This window comes from Schistocerca gregaria, chromosome 1 (genome assembly GCF_023897955.1).
Source record: "Schistocerca gregaria isolate iqSchGreg1 chromosome 1, iqSchGreg1.2, whole genome shotgun sequence".
Taxonomy (NCBI): domain Eukaryota; kingdom Metazoa; phylum Arthropoda; class Insecta; order Orthoptera; family Acrididae; genus Schistocerca; species Schistocerca gregaria.
Window position 1 is genome coordinate 127,315,049 of NC_064920.1, and position 12,981 is coordinate 127,328,029.

General features: G+C 39.1%; 1 long non-coding RNA gene across 1 annotated transcript in view; it reads left to right on the top strand.

Annotated features, from left to right (window-relative positions):
- LOC126284964 (uncharacterized) overlaps positions 1–6,120 on the top strand; it is a 30,844-nt gene extending 24,724 nt beyond the window's left edge. Inside the window, exons 3-4 of the long non-coding RNA XR_007551585.1 lie at positions 5,225–5,387; positions 5,769–6,120. This is a non-coding gene — a long non-coding RNA (uncharacterized LOC126284964). The remainder of the gene's footprint in view (positions 1–5,224; positions 5,388–5,768) is intronic.
- Positions 6,121–12,981: the final 6,861 nt, after the last annotated feature.

Here is a 12,981-nt window from a genome sequence, read left to right on the forward strand (position 1 = left end):
GTCGGTAACCTTTTTATGTGAATCACCCGAGTGCAAATAACAGCTCCGCCAATGCACTGCCCAAAAATACCTTGTGTAGCCGGTACTACCGCCATCTGTATATGTGCATACTGCTGCTGCATAATTTTTGTCACCTCAGTCTATCCTGATCGTTACCACGCGGTATTTTGTCAGCGCAACAACGATCGAAATAGAGAAATAATAATAAATTACTGGTGCTCTGTAGGTAGCAATAATTTTCAATAATTTGGTTGAAAAAATTTAGACTGCAGAATACTTACGATCACCAGCTCAAAAGCAGAAGATAAATTTAGTTAATGACTGACATGACTTCTGAATCACGTAATAACTAGGTTTGAATAATGCAACAACTGAACAAAAAGCATTTGCTCCAGACTAGATTCAAAGAAACGTGTTACGAACACCAATAACGGGTAAAAAGCAGCAACACTTTAAGGAAACTGTACTAAATTACATAACTTAACAGTAATTCTGTGTTTGAAAATATGGAAAAACTTGATCGAAACTAATTCCTGTTCTATAATAATTGCTTCTCAAATTACAGTCCTAAAAGGTTTCATTTATGGTAAGAACCATTTGCCAATGTCAATATTAGGAGGATATATACACATGAAATTATTTATAAAACATAAAATGATAAAATGTTCAACGTTTTATTGAGGATAACCAGTAAACACACCTATTAATTTCATAAATGCTATATATTTACGAGACGGGGAGTTTACGGATGGAGAAAGTAACTTATACAAGCACCACAGTAAAGACAGTCGGCAAGTTGGCAATACACGTGGAGGGGCTTGTAAGAGAGTTCAGGACCCTAGCAGTGAGAATATTCGTTTTCAGATATTGATCTCTTACGTCACTGCCAACTGACATCGCTTGGTGAAACTTGCTCCATACGTAGAAAGTACTACTGTAATGTAATACAGAAGGTAATTGAAAGAACTACGCCATGAGACGCACGGAAGTGACACTCCCATTCAAAGACATTAATTCCACTGAAGTCACCACGATTTCTGATGGTCTTCTGAACATTAAAAAAGGCAGTAGTCTAAACGGTTCCTTACATAGCGAGATCATTGCGGATAGCAATGCACGCTCTGCAACGTGCTCCCACGCTGGCCACAACGTTGTTAAGTGGTTCTTTGTGGCAGGGCGTTCCATTCTTTCACCAATGCCTGTGTCAACTTTAGGATCACCGTTGGTGCACGTGGAATTGCTCCAATACGTCTCCCCAACGCATGCCACACGCGTTGGATGGGATTTAAGACGGGGGTACGGGATGGATAGCCCATTAGTAGCATTTTGCTCTCGTTCCAATTGCTTATTCACCTGCAATGCGGTGGCGCATTCTTAGCCAATGAAATTAAGTCGGGGCCGAATCTTCCTCCGAAAAGACGCCTGTCGGGAAGGAGTGCAGTGTTACAATTACGTCGACCTGATAGTGTACCACGTTCAAAGATCTGGAAGTCAGTACGCCCATACAACAATTTGCCTCCGTACACCTTAACACCTGAATCACCAAAACGATCGTATTCGTCATCGTTCCTTCTTGCATTAGGTACTCTCATACAGAGAGGTAAAACCCGTATATGTTAAGACCGGTGTCTGTCTGGTCCTGCCAAGTGTTTAGCTCGTCAGATGGTCTGCTAATGTCTTACTTCATATAGTGCAATACAATCTTTAAAACGGATCGTAAGCTTCTGACAGTCTGGGCTAAATAGTGTTCAGGACTGACGTTGCATTTAACTTTTAGACACCCGATCCACTAAACTAATAACTTGTATTATTTGTACCAGACTTAATTTTAAAACTAAACCTATGACTTGACGAAAGCTAATCCGAACCCAGTTTTCGAAATCCTTGCGCTGTATCTCTCTCTCTTCCTCTGTATTCAGTAGGTATACAGATGTTGCTCGTTTGACGTAATATCTTTTCTCTGCCTGTTTTAATTTTTTAAAAATATTTTCGTGGCTACTTAAGCATCTGAGCCATTACTTACAGTGACTATCCTGCTCATTTAATGATAGTTTAAGTAACTTGTTAGTTCCTGAATTAAAATAATAATCTTGTATGTAGTTGGATGACATAATGTAGACTCCGTGATGAGATCTGTGCGAGATGGTTTCCTGTAAATGCTGAATTTGGGTTTCATATTCTTCAGCAATGGTTTGGTAAAGTGAATTTACCTTCATTACATTCATGTTGAACAGAAGGGCTTACTTTGGGTGAAAAGGACTGAGCTCCGAGGTAGCCTCATTAATCCCGTTGTCCACAACTCGTGGTCAAGTGGGGATTTTCTGTCGGGGGCTGGGTGTTGGTGTTGTCTTCATGTCATTATTCGTGGAAGTGGCTAAACTGGAGTGTGTAGAGACTGGGACTTGTACGGGCGCTCATGACCGTGCAGTTGAGCGTCACACATACCAAAACGTCATTAATCTCAAAGGCATTCCTTTTTAACAATAAAACGGAATCTTTAACATAACGTTAATAATACAGTATTTCATTAGCTAACTCAATGATTTTATCAAACATTTTTGCTGCATATCGTTAATGAAATTTTCAGCCATGCTACAGACTGTCGTTTTTCTGTGCTCAGCTTTCATTTACAGGGTGTTAAAAATGTCATACATTTCTACAGGAGATAGTAGTCAAAACTAGAAGGAAATTTCCCATAATTATGCCGGGAAGCCATTAATGACAAGTAATGTGTAGTATTTACAGATAAGGTAGGATTCGCAAGAGATGCCATAATACAAGGGATGTTCAATAAATACCGCGACATTTTTCTTTCCTCGGCCAATTTCGGTTGGAAAAATGCCGAATTTCTTGTGACAAGTCGTGGAACATTTCCCCTTCAGCCCCGAAGTTCAGCTACAGTAAGGCGTGGCGCCTGTAACGGAGCACCGTTCAAAGCAGAGAACTGTCATAGAGTTCCTTTTCGCGGAAAGCCAGAGCGTCAGATATCCATAGGGAGGCTGTGTTGAAAAATATGGTTTTGTAGTTTTAAGAGTGCAGAATTTGACTCCCGAATTAAACCAACCAACTTAAAAAAAAAAACGTTGTATTGCTTAATTATCGCAGTATACACGTGTAGGTAGATTCAAATGCTCGAGTGATCATGAAAGTGAGACAAACGCACCGAAATTCTTCCAATCCATATGTGGCAAACCAGTTCTTAACAGTATTGGTTAAAAACGGTCTTGGTTGCAATTTTAGTTCAACTACGCGTTTCGCCTTATTTAGGCATATTCAGGTTGAACTTAACTTGGTATTTCTTAGAACTATCGTTTAGACTAGCCAAAGGGCATCGTCGAATACGACAGGCCAACATGGCCTTCGTTAAACTCGGTAAACTTTTCTAGATGGACGCGAGTGACTCAGACCTGCATAACGCGTTCCCGTTCACAGGAGCGATTCTGTTACCTGTGAACGGGAACGCGTTATGAAGGTCTTTGAGTCACTCGCGTCCGTTTAGAAAAGTTTTTACCGAGTTTAACGAAGGCGATGTTGGCCTGCCCTTTGGCTATACTGTCTAAACGATCGTTCTAAGAAATACCAAATTAAGATTAACCTGGAGATGCCTAAATAAGGCGAATCGCGTAGTTTGAAGATAAAGATCTTAATTTGCAACCAAGATTGTTTTTAACCAATACATACGCATCGCTTTAGTGTCAAAGTATATTCAGGAATTGTCAGTTACATGGGGCCATAAAATTTATCAGACTAACAGGTGATGGATATCACTGACTTCTGTGCAATTTGTTACCAGCACTTCTGGACACGATTACCCTTGCAGAAAAACACTTGTCTAAGCACACATCCTATCTTCATGGGTATTGCGACAGTACCTCACTTTTTATGGACAATGGCCGAAAGAGGTCTGGTCCCATAAGACTTCTGGCTGTAGGGAAATTATTGTATGCTCATCCAATAGATAACGTGTAAACATTGCAGGAGCACGAGATCAATACATGTGACGCAATCCATTGTTTGACAGACGTTGTGATTCATAGTAAAGAAGGGCTGAAGGGTGTAAGGATTTGTAGTAACCACTTGCAGCACTGCCTATAGTATCTACTATAGTAACGTAAGGCAGATGGGAATGAGACGACTGGTTGGCCCTTACTTCATATGTTAAGTTACTTGGCATAAAATTATAGGAACGATTCTGCTAATATTGGGAAATACTGCTCCTGTAGCAATATGGACACTTTTTAAACCCCCATTATAATAAACTTTCAGTGTCAGAGATGCAAAGGCACGTGTTCCACGAATGATGAAAACAGTAGATTGACTGAGAACCAACCGAATTTCTAGTATTGCTATTATACACGGTGATTCAGCTGCCGCTACAGCTGGGTTTTATGCAGCCCGCAATGCATGCGAATACCACACACAATGTTTCCATATTCGGTTGCTCGCTATGCACAAGCTCTTAGTCCTACAGAAAAAGTGGACCTTTTTGTAGGAAGTTTAATGTAATTAAATTTTGTACTAAGATAAGTTTTCGTTGGAGGCCACATTTTTTCGAGCTATTCAAGAACGCATTTGAAAGTAACGCTTGTACGTTTTTCTTGAATAATTCCGAAACTTACATCTCTAGCGAAAACCCATCCAAGTACAAATTTTAACTAAGATTTCCTACTAAAAGGTCCTGTTCATTTTTCTGTAGAACTAATAGTCGGCATGTAGTGAGCGACAGAACATAAAAATGTTAAATGTGTGTATACAAGAAAAAGTACCACCACAGCTGTATCGTGAGAATGACATAAATACTGAGGAAAGATAGCCCACGAGTACTAGTAAAAAGTACTCCGTAATGAATGTACCAAGGAAATCTAATACTCAATTGGCAACGGTGGGTCCTGAGGATGACGACAATGTGCTGTTGAAACTAATCGTGTGAGACAGTCACTCAAGCTACAGCTGTGGTGGTTCTTTTTCTGATATATACCATCAGCTGAAGTCCCTCATCCATGCAATAGAATGGACGTCCATAAATGTTGCATGTGGTATTCGAAGGCGTTGCGGGTTGCATAAAACATAATGGTAGGGGCAGATGAATCAACCACTATGAATGGTGTCTGTTCTTTCTGACACGTCCCATAAAACACACTACACACAAATCTTTACGTCTTGATCGTATTTTATATCTGATACATATTCAGTGTGGATGCACCCTGTGTCTGACTTCTTGCAGGAAGTGCTGCGTGCAGTGATGATGGCGGACAGGAGGGGCGCTACGAAAGTAGTGTGCGACAAGTTGGGCGCTTGGGTTGAACGGGAAGCGTTATCGGATGGCCGAGGCGCCTAAGGCGACCACTGGAGTAGAGGAGAAATCCGGGTTCGAGTCCCTGTCCGGCGTAAGTTTTCACTTGCCGCTACTGAATTATTTCAATGCCCTCATGTGGTTAAGGTAGATATTTTTCCGTCATCGCGAATTTTTAGTATCCAGACTCTTCTGAAGTTACTTCAGTTTGCCTATACAATACAGTGCAACGTATTATATTCGTAAAGTTTTCTAACATTTCATCATCTTTTAAATCAGACATTCGCTTATGACGCTTAGGAAATCTACATTGGTTTGCCTGCTACATCTTAAACTGTCAATAAATAACGTAAGAATTACTGGCTGTTACTGTCTTCATATGGATACTTTCTAACGTTAAGTTCCCTTCATCAAAATATGTGACGGATGTCAATTATGATGCAACTGATTTTCATTCATTGGTAATTATTTTCAGAACTGGACGCAGCCAGGCGTTCAAAATTAATAACGGAAACGCAGCAATAGTGTCTTCTTGATACAAACCTTCCTTCGAGGGACGAACAACTCCTGTTAAAAGATCCCGGTGGCCGGACCAGGTGAAAAGTCGCTCCTGTTGTACCTGAGTGGGAGGCTGCCGGCCTGGCCTGGCATTGCAGTGGTGCCTTTGCACGTTCTCTGGTGCAAAGCGGTGCACCGCAGTCAAGTCAACGAACTGCAGTCTCGTACCACACCTGCCTGTGCAAACTAACTTTTCTATCGTTTCAAACGTTTAAAATCTAATCATAAGATGAAGGTAAAATGAAAAATAAAACCTGCCTTGTATTTTACTCCTAGTCCATTCCCTCATGGTTACTTCCCCTATAATTTGATTCTAATAAGCCCTGAGGAAATCAATTATATCTGTAAAATTTGTCATTCAGAACCGAAAGAAAAATTATAGTACAGATATCCTTCCCACAAAGCCCTTTGACATTTCGCATAGTCAACTGAAAAATTGTATCGGATGAAAAAAATTTGTATCACTTTTACCAAAAGTTCATGAAACGGACTGTAGTTACCGTATTAAAGTGTGGCAATGTCCTCTCATGGTGGCCATGTGTAGAGGAACAGCTTTAAGCCGTGTTTAACAATCAAAATGGTGACATAGTTGCCACGCCAAATTTCTGGAAAATAAAAAATCTAGAGTTGTTCTGCTTCTGTGTGGGTATCATAAAGTACTACAGAGTACTGGCACATGTCAGCCATAATTTTCGCTAGTAATTTGTTTCCAACTAAAAGTAGTTAACAGATTGTGGCATGCTTTACCATTGTTACGCATCACACAGCATGAGACAGCAATCTCACACAGTAGCTTTTCTGAAATATATAGTACACTCATGCACCAAAGGCACTATAGCACTTACCAGAGGTTATGAGAAAAAAGAACTCGACAATCACCTCTACTTCAAACGCTGATTCACAACGCTATTACGCTTGGCAATCACACAACACAAAACTGCTAGTGCAGCAACAAGAACGAGCAGTAGTTAGTAAGCACGTATATGTGATGTACTGACCCGACACAGTTCATTATTTCAGCTGTAACGTGACTGGTGTAATGTAGAGCGATTTTTTTAATATGCAGTTTAGTTAAGCCCTCGACGCAGGTGACATGCATACAGTGTGCCATCGCGTGTTACGGACTCGTCTTCCAGCGAGATGATACCCGATTCAGATTGGAAGAGGGAAAGTAAAGCAAGCGTTTCTCATCCTTATCTTCTGGACCAGCACTGGTTAACTCTGAAGTACGTATTTGTTTTGGTTACGTTTTGACTTAGAAATTATTCATGATTTTTGAATAATGTCTTAAGTCACATTTTTTCTTGCTTTATTAAATTGCACGAAGCTTTTCTGAGCCCGTCGGTACGTCTTCAGGTGAAAATCGTCCAATACACATTTACATTACCTCTTGAGTGAGGTAAAATGCCTTTTCCTGTTACGATAAAGTTAGACATCATATTTTGTATTTCATGAATCAAAGACGATACCTAACGAGAAACAGTGGTAAAACAGTGAAAATTATCGAAAAATAGTGACATTTTTAACCTTTTGAGATCAGCTTACGTTAGTTTCTTCATTTTGTCATGAACGTGACGTTATGCACCATGACAGAATGGAAGCTCTTAAAAATTCTGCGACATCCAGAAGCAGATGGTCCCAGAAGACCAATATCGATATTTTTTTTTAGAGGTGCATATAGGACCTGAAGATAGCATTTGAATTGCCGAAACTGGTAATGAAAGTAAAATAAAATAACTTCTTAATTTGCACGGCTGTTTGGTGAATTTTTTTGTTAAATATTTCACCAGCCGTTGTCCCATGACCACAATAGATCAGCAGAGAATGGATAAATCTACGTATGCTGAACTCAAAACGTCAAAAACGTCCTTTCCTGTTTGGTAGGTTCTAAACCCATTCGTCTGCTGTTATATTTTCCGCTCTATATTCACGAAATATATGATCTGACATCACATCGTTCAGAATACACACACAGACTACGAAAATCTTATCAGTAAACTGCTGAAGTATATGTAACAAAGTTCCCGAATTTAGTGCCATCCAGGAAAGTTCTCGCGCTCAAATTATTCTTGGGACCGAGACCTGCTGTAACCCGAGGTGGAGAACTGAGATATTTAGCGAGTTACGGAAGGTATACAAGAAAGACTAGTTACAAGTCATGACCTTACCGACAGTGTCGGTATAGAAACAGGAACTAGCGATCGTCATATTGTGGCAACTATGATTACGAAAGTTAATAAATCAGACAAGAAGGCTAGGAGAGTGGTTCTGCTAGATAAAGCAGATAAGCAGTTGTCATTTCACTGTCCGAGATGCTAACATCACTTAGTTCCAGTAAGATGAATGTAGATAAATTATGGGCGAAGTTTGAGCACATTGTAAATCCTGATCTGGAGAATCGTGTGCCTGTTGCACTCTGGGTTCAAATGAGAGCGCACAAACGACAAGCGAAGTTTAGGTTAGTACGTCTATGAAAGGATACGTGCTCGAAGCGTACAAGTACCACCGTCAGATGTAGAGAACGCAAGAAGATTCTGTCCTATGTAAAATCGCTGACTGGATATAAGGTTTCCTTTCGGTCGTTTTTTTTGACCAGTCTGGTGTGAAAGTTGAAGATAGAAAACGAAAGGGGCAGTTTTAAATTTCACGTTCAAGAAATCGCTTACACAGGCCAATATCGCCATTTGACCAACGGACAGACGCCCGTATGGACGAAATAGTAATAAACATCTGGTTTTTAGCAACTGGCATGTCAAGACTTCAATTCATATAGGACGAACAAGTAGAAATTTCAATATTAGGCCCACAGAAGAGCAATAAAAAGTGACAGCTGTCGCTCTACATTCGCAAAACATCTTTTGGGTATGGACCACAGTCCAATATCCATCAGCACTGACTAAAAATTTCTCAAATACAGCGACAGCCGCCCACAGAAACTAATACCTGAATAAAACAAGTAAGTTTAACTGCAACAGTCTAACATTCCCACTAGTAAATTTTCTATGCAAATGTGTTTTATATTTGAGTTTTCTGTGGTTGCAAACGAAAAACTGAGAAAGAAAAACAGCTGTAATACAAAAACCTATAATCCACAGTAACCACTGCATGCTTTGTCAGGTAAGTTATTCCTGCTTTCAAATTTGTGAGTGATTTACAAATAAACTGAAATTCTATATGCACAAATAGAAATTTTTCCCTTTATTTAGAAGGCAAATGATTATGATGTAAAGTCAACGAAACGTGGCTGCGTAGGACCGAAGAAAACTTTGTATGCTCGAAGCAGAAACAATACAAAAACGAATTAGCGAGCAAACACGACTACAAGAATGAGCTTCAACCTAAAGTGTTGTAAGTCACATACACACCCGAAAAAATGCTTGTATGTGGAGCAGAAGTATTGCACATGCGCCATTTCATCGTGAATATTTCCGCTCTCAGGGGAAAAGTCTAATATACTGCTCGTACAAGGCATGTTAAACTTAGTTCCAAAAAGATGATAAAGCTGTTTAAGTTGTTCATTTCGCAGTAGTTATTTATCCAGTCCAGTCCAATCCAATCCTAGTAAACGAAGAATGGTAATGGAGAACGTTCTAAGTGCTTTTCTTTTTTCTAAGAAAAATAGCATTTTTAGTGCTATTGTGTTCATGGTATTCGATTGCATGCCCGTGGATTTGTCAAGTGCTAAATCATAGAGAATGTTTAAATTAATAAACATTCATTTGTCAAACAGTGCTTCTCCCAGGATTTCTAAACGCTATTGCAATGCATACAACTGGAGTCTTCGATTTTAAAGACTCTTCTCAAACGTTGTCAATACAGGCTTGTAAGAACTCCAAATGCAGTATGATTGAAATATCTCATACCCAACTGTCTCAAATAGCTATTAAAAATTCTTACTCTCAAACAGAAGATTGGGAAAATGTCTACGTATTCAAGAGGAAAGACGGCGGATGCAAACTGTGCTCTACTGGTACTTTATGTGAAAGGCTAGCGATGTTTATCAGTCGTAAGACAGAAAGACCTGTTGACGATGTTGCCATTTCCTAAACAGCTCGGAGGTTTTACAGTAAATTTTGCCATATCTGATCTCAGGAATGGAGTTGTATAAGATACAGAAGTCAACACAGATTTTTGCTGAATTTAATTTCATCTTGTAAACATGTGTAAAAACGAATTTTTTTGTTGACTAGTTCTGCTACTTAAAATATGTCTGCTGTACTACTGTATTTCTACTGTCATAAATAAAATGTGGTGCCTCTGTATTAATGGCACTTAGAAGTAGTGCGTTTCGTGGTGTGGCAATTGAAATCCATAATGAATTATTTTCAAATTTGTCACTATTTTTTTCTTTTTTGCAGTGATGAGGCGATCACCATAGTTCTATGCTACGAGAACACTTCCTCAGTATTGCGGATAGAAATAAGTTATGCTCAAAGAGAATTTTTTTTTTCTTCTCCCGACATATTTGAGATTTGGCTGAAAGTTTTCTACTTCCACTTTTAATGTATCGAGTAACTAAAAATTTTAGCTCTGAAAGACATATTTAGCATCAAATGTTATAAAAACAAGTGTAGATTACTACCTAAAATTTAGTGAATGTCTAATGTAAGGTTATACAATTACACGGCAAATAAGTTAAGGAGACTAAAATAAAACGTTTGTGGCAAATAAAATTTCAGTTATAACTAAGTTAAGATGTAGATTATTTCATCTTCTAATTTGATATATTGTATATTGAAACATATTGTAAATAATTCTATATTAAAAATATACAAATTTTTTTTCTAATGTTTCATGTGTAAAATCTGTCGAACTTTGAAACAGTTCCCAGTGGAAGTTTACTTGTTGGGGATATTTCTTACTCTTAAAACTTTACTTATTTATACCCACCAGATTCAGGGCGCTGTGAAGTTGTAGAAACTAAGAAACTCTTAGGAAAATTGTGGCCTCACAAAAGCAGTATGAAAGATGACATTATACCGCGACATCCAAATAGATTCACTGCCTGTGTGCTGAAGAGACGCTTGAAGGTCAGTTTACATGTTTATAGAACGAACAACGGACTCACCATGGGCCTACTAAACATTATTAGTTCAATGGTGGTTAAAACCAGCCGATCAGTAGAAAGTAGGAAAGATTACGAGGCATGAATGTGATGGAAAGAAAAAAAAATGTCATGTAAGTCTTTGCAACACATAGTAACGGAGCGCAGATTCATGGAGTGAAAAAAATGACTGATAAGAAATCATTAGAAGAGCGGAAGATAAAACGTGAATTCACGAAGAGATTGTGGGAGATGGAAAGGTAGACGCCATTAAAGCAACTGCCAAGCCTTAACGCGCTCCCTACCTTTTAAACGTAGGTGGTAGCCACACGGTGTGACCTCAGCACCTATTGCCCATACATCCTTTGAAACAAATTTGGACTGCGGCTGACGAAGTTGGCAATCGATAGAAATACATACAGTATCGCACAAAACTTTTTGAACATTCGTGATTTTGAGGTAAAAATGGAAATTAGAACCATGAATGTTAGAAATACTAACAAATCATATTTCGAATAATCTTATTGAAACAAAGTACACGCAGTCAAATTTACGCTCTTCAGAGTAGCCTCCTTTGGCTTTAGTCACTGCTCTGCATACGCGAAGCATTTCTGCTGTAAGCTTCATGAGGGTTTCTTCGGTGATATGCCACCATTCCTCTTGTAGTCTGCCCCAGAGGTGATGGACGTTGATAATGATTCAACTGTTCTGTCCAAGTGATCACAGAGCAGTTCAATAGGGTTACAGTCGGCGGATTGGAGGGGCCAGATCATATTTTTCAGTTCCTTCTATTTTTATGATTTTTCCAAATATGCTTTCACAGTTTTGAAGTGTGTTTAGGGTAATTATCTCGCCGTAGGACGAATCCCTTGCCAATAAAACGTCTTCCACATACCTGTAGAACGCTATGGTAACCCTGTTTCTTCATTGTTCCGTTCATTTGTACAAGATCACCTGTCATACCGCTGCCAAAACAATCCCCAGACCATGAGTGAACCCTTTCCATGCTTTTGTGATGGAGATACACATTGTTGTAACATTCGTTATCTGGCAACCAGCGAACAAACCTGTGTCACTTTGTAACAAAGACCCCATATTTTGATTCTTGGATTTGTCATTGAAAGTACCTCTTTCCACTGATTTACTGCCCAGCGTTCATGTTGTCTTCCCCTGTGCAGCCTCTTCTGCCTATTAACAGTCGTTAGTAATGGTTTCCCAGCCGCCACACTCCCGTGAAGCTTCACTGCCGGAAAAGGTCTTTTCGCAGTACTTACTCATTGTCTTTTTCTCTATCACGGTTAAGTTCTGCTGTTAAAACTGACGCAGATTTGAAGCGACCACGGTTACTTGTGACTACTGTATATTTGTAATCATTGATGTGACTTATAGCCTTTCTATCGAGGTCAGTCCATATTCTGGCCAGTATCGGCGTGCCTCTGCAAGGTATAATAGACATATCCCAAGGAAATATGTTCTCAATATGCTAATTGTCGCATAGTAACCCCGGCTGCACGTAAAGACACAATTTCAGAACGTTTTTCTTTTGAAAGCGCCTTTCTTCGTCCCATCATCGATGTTTACACTGAGCACTCACTGAAGTTCACCTTTTGATATCTCTCTATAACTACACACCAATTTATTACATGAAACAGTGTTTACAGATTTGTTGACGTCCTGTGAACACCATCAGGTGAGGAAAGATTCATTATCCTGCAATGCTTGGAACCTGAATAGCATAAGAACAGGAAGTTTTGTTTTGAACGATTTTATTTTTAAAAACCTGGAACACTACTCCTAAACGTTATATTGAGCATGACACTGAGGAAACAATACGGCTAACTCTTATCTGCATCTGGTAACCAGCTTTTTTTTATCTTACTTTCAGGGCGTTCAAAAATTTTTGAGAGATAGTGTATTACTACTATTTAATTTGCAAATTGTTTCCTATTGTTACTTTTCCTGTGTAACACAGAATTAATTTTATGTTGAAAAAGGTAAGTACATGTTGACAAATTTCTGTTCGGAAGAAGGACGTACAGGTATCCTTAACGATAAAAATAATGCTCTTCCTTGTGTGATGGGCAGC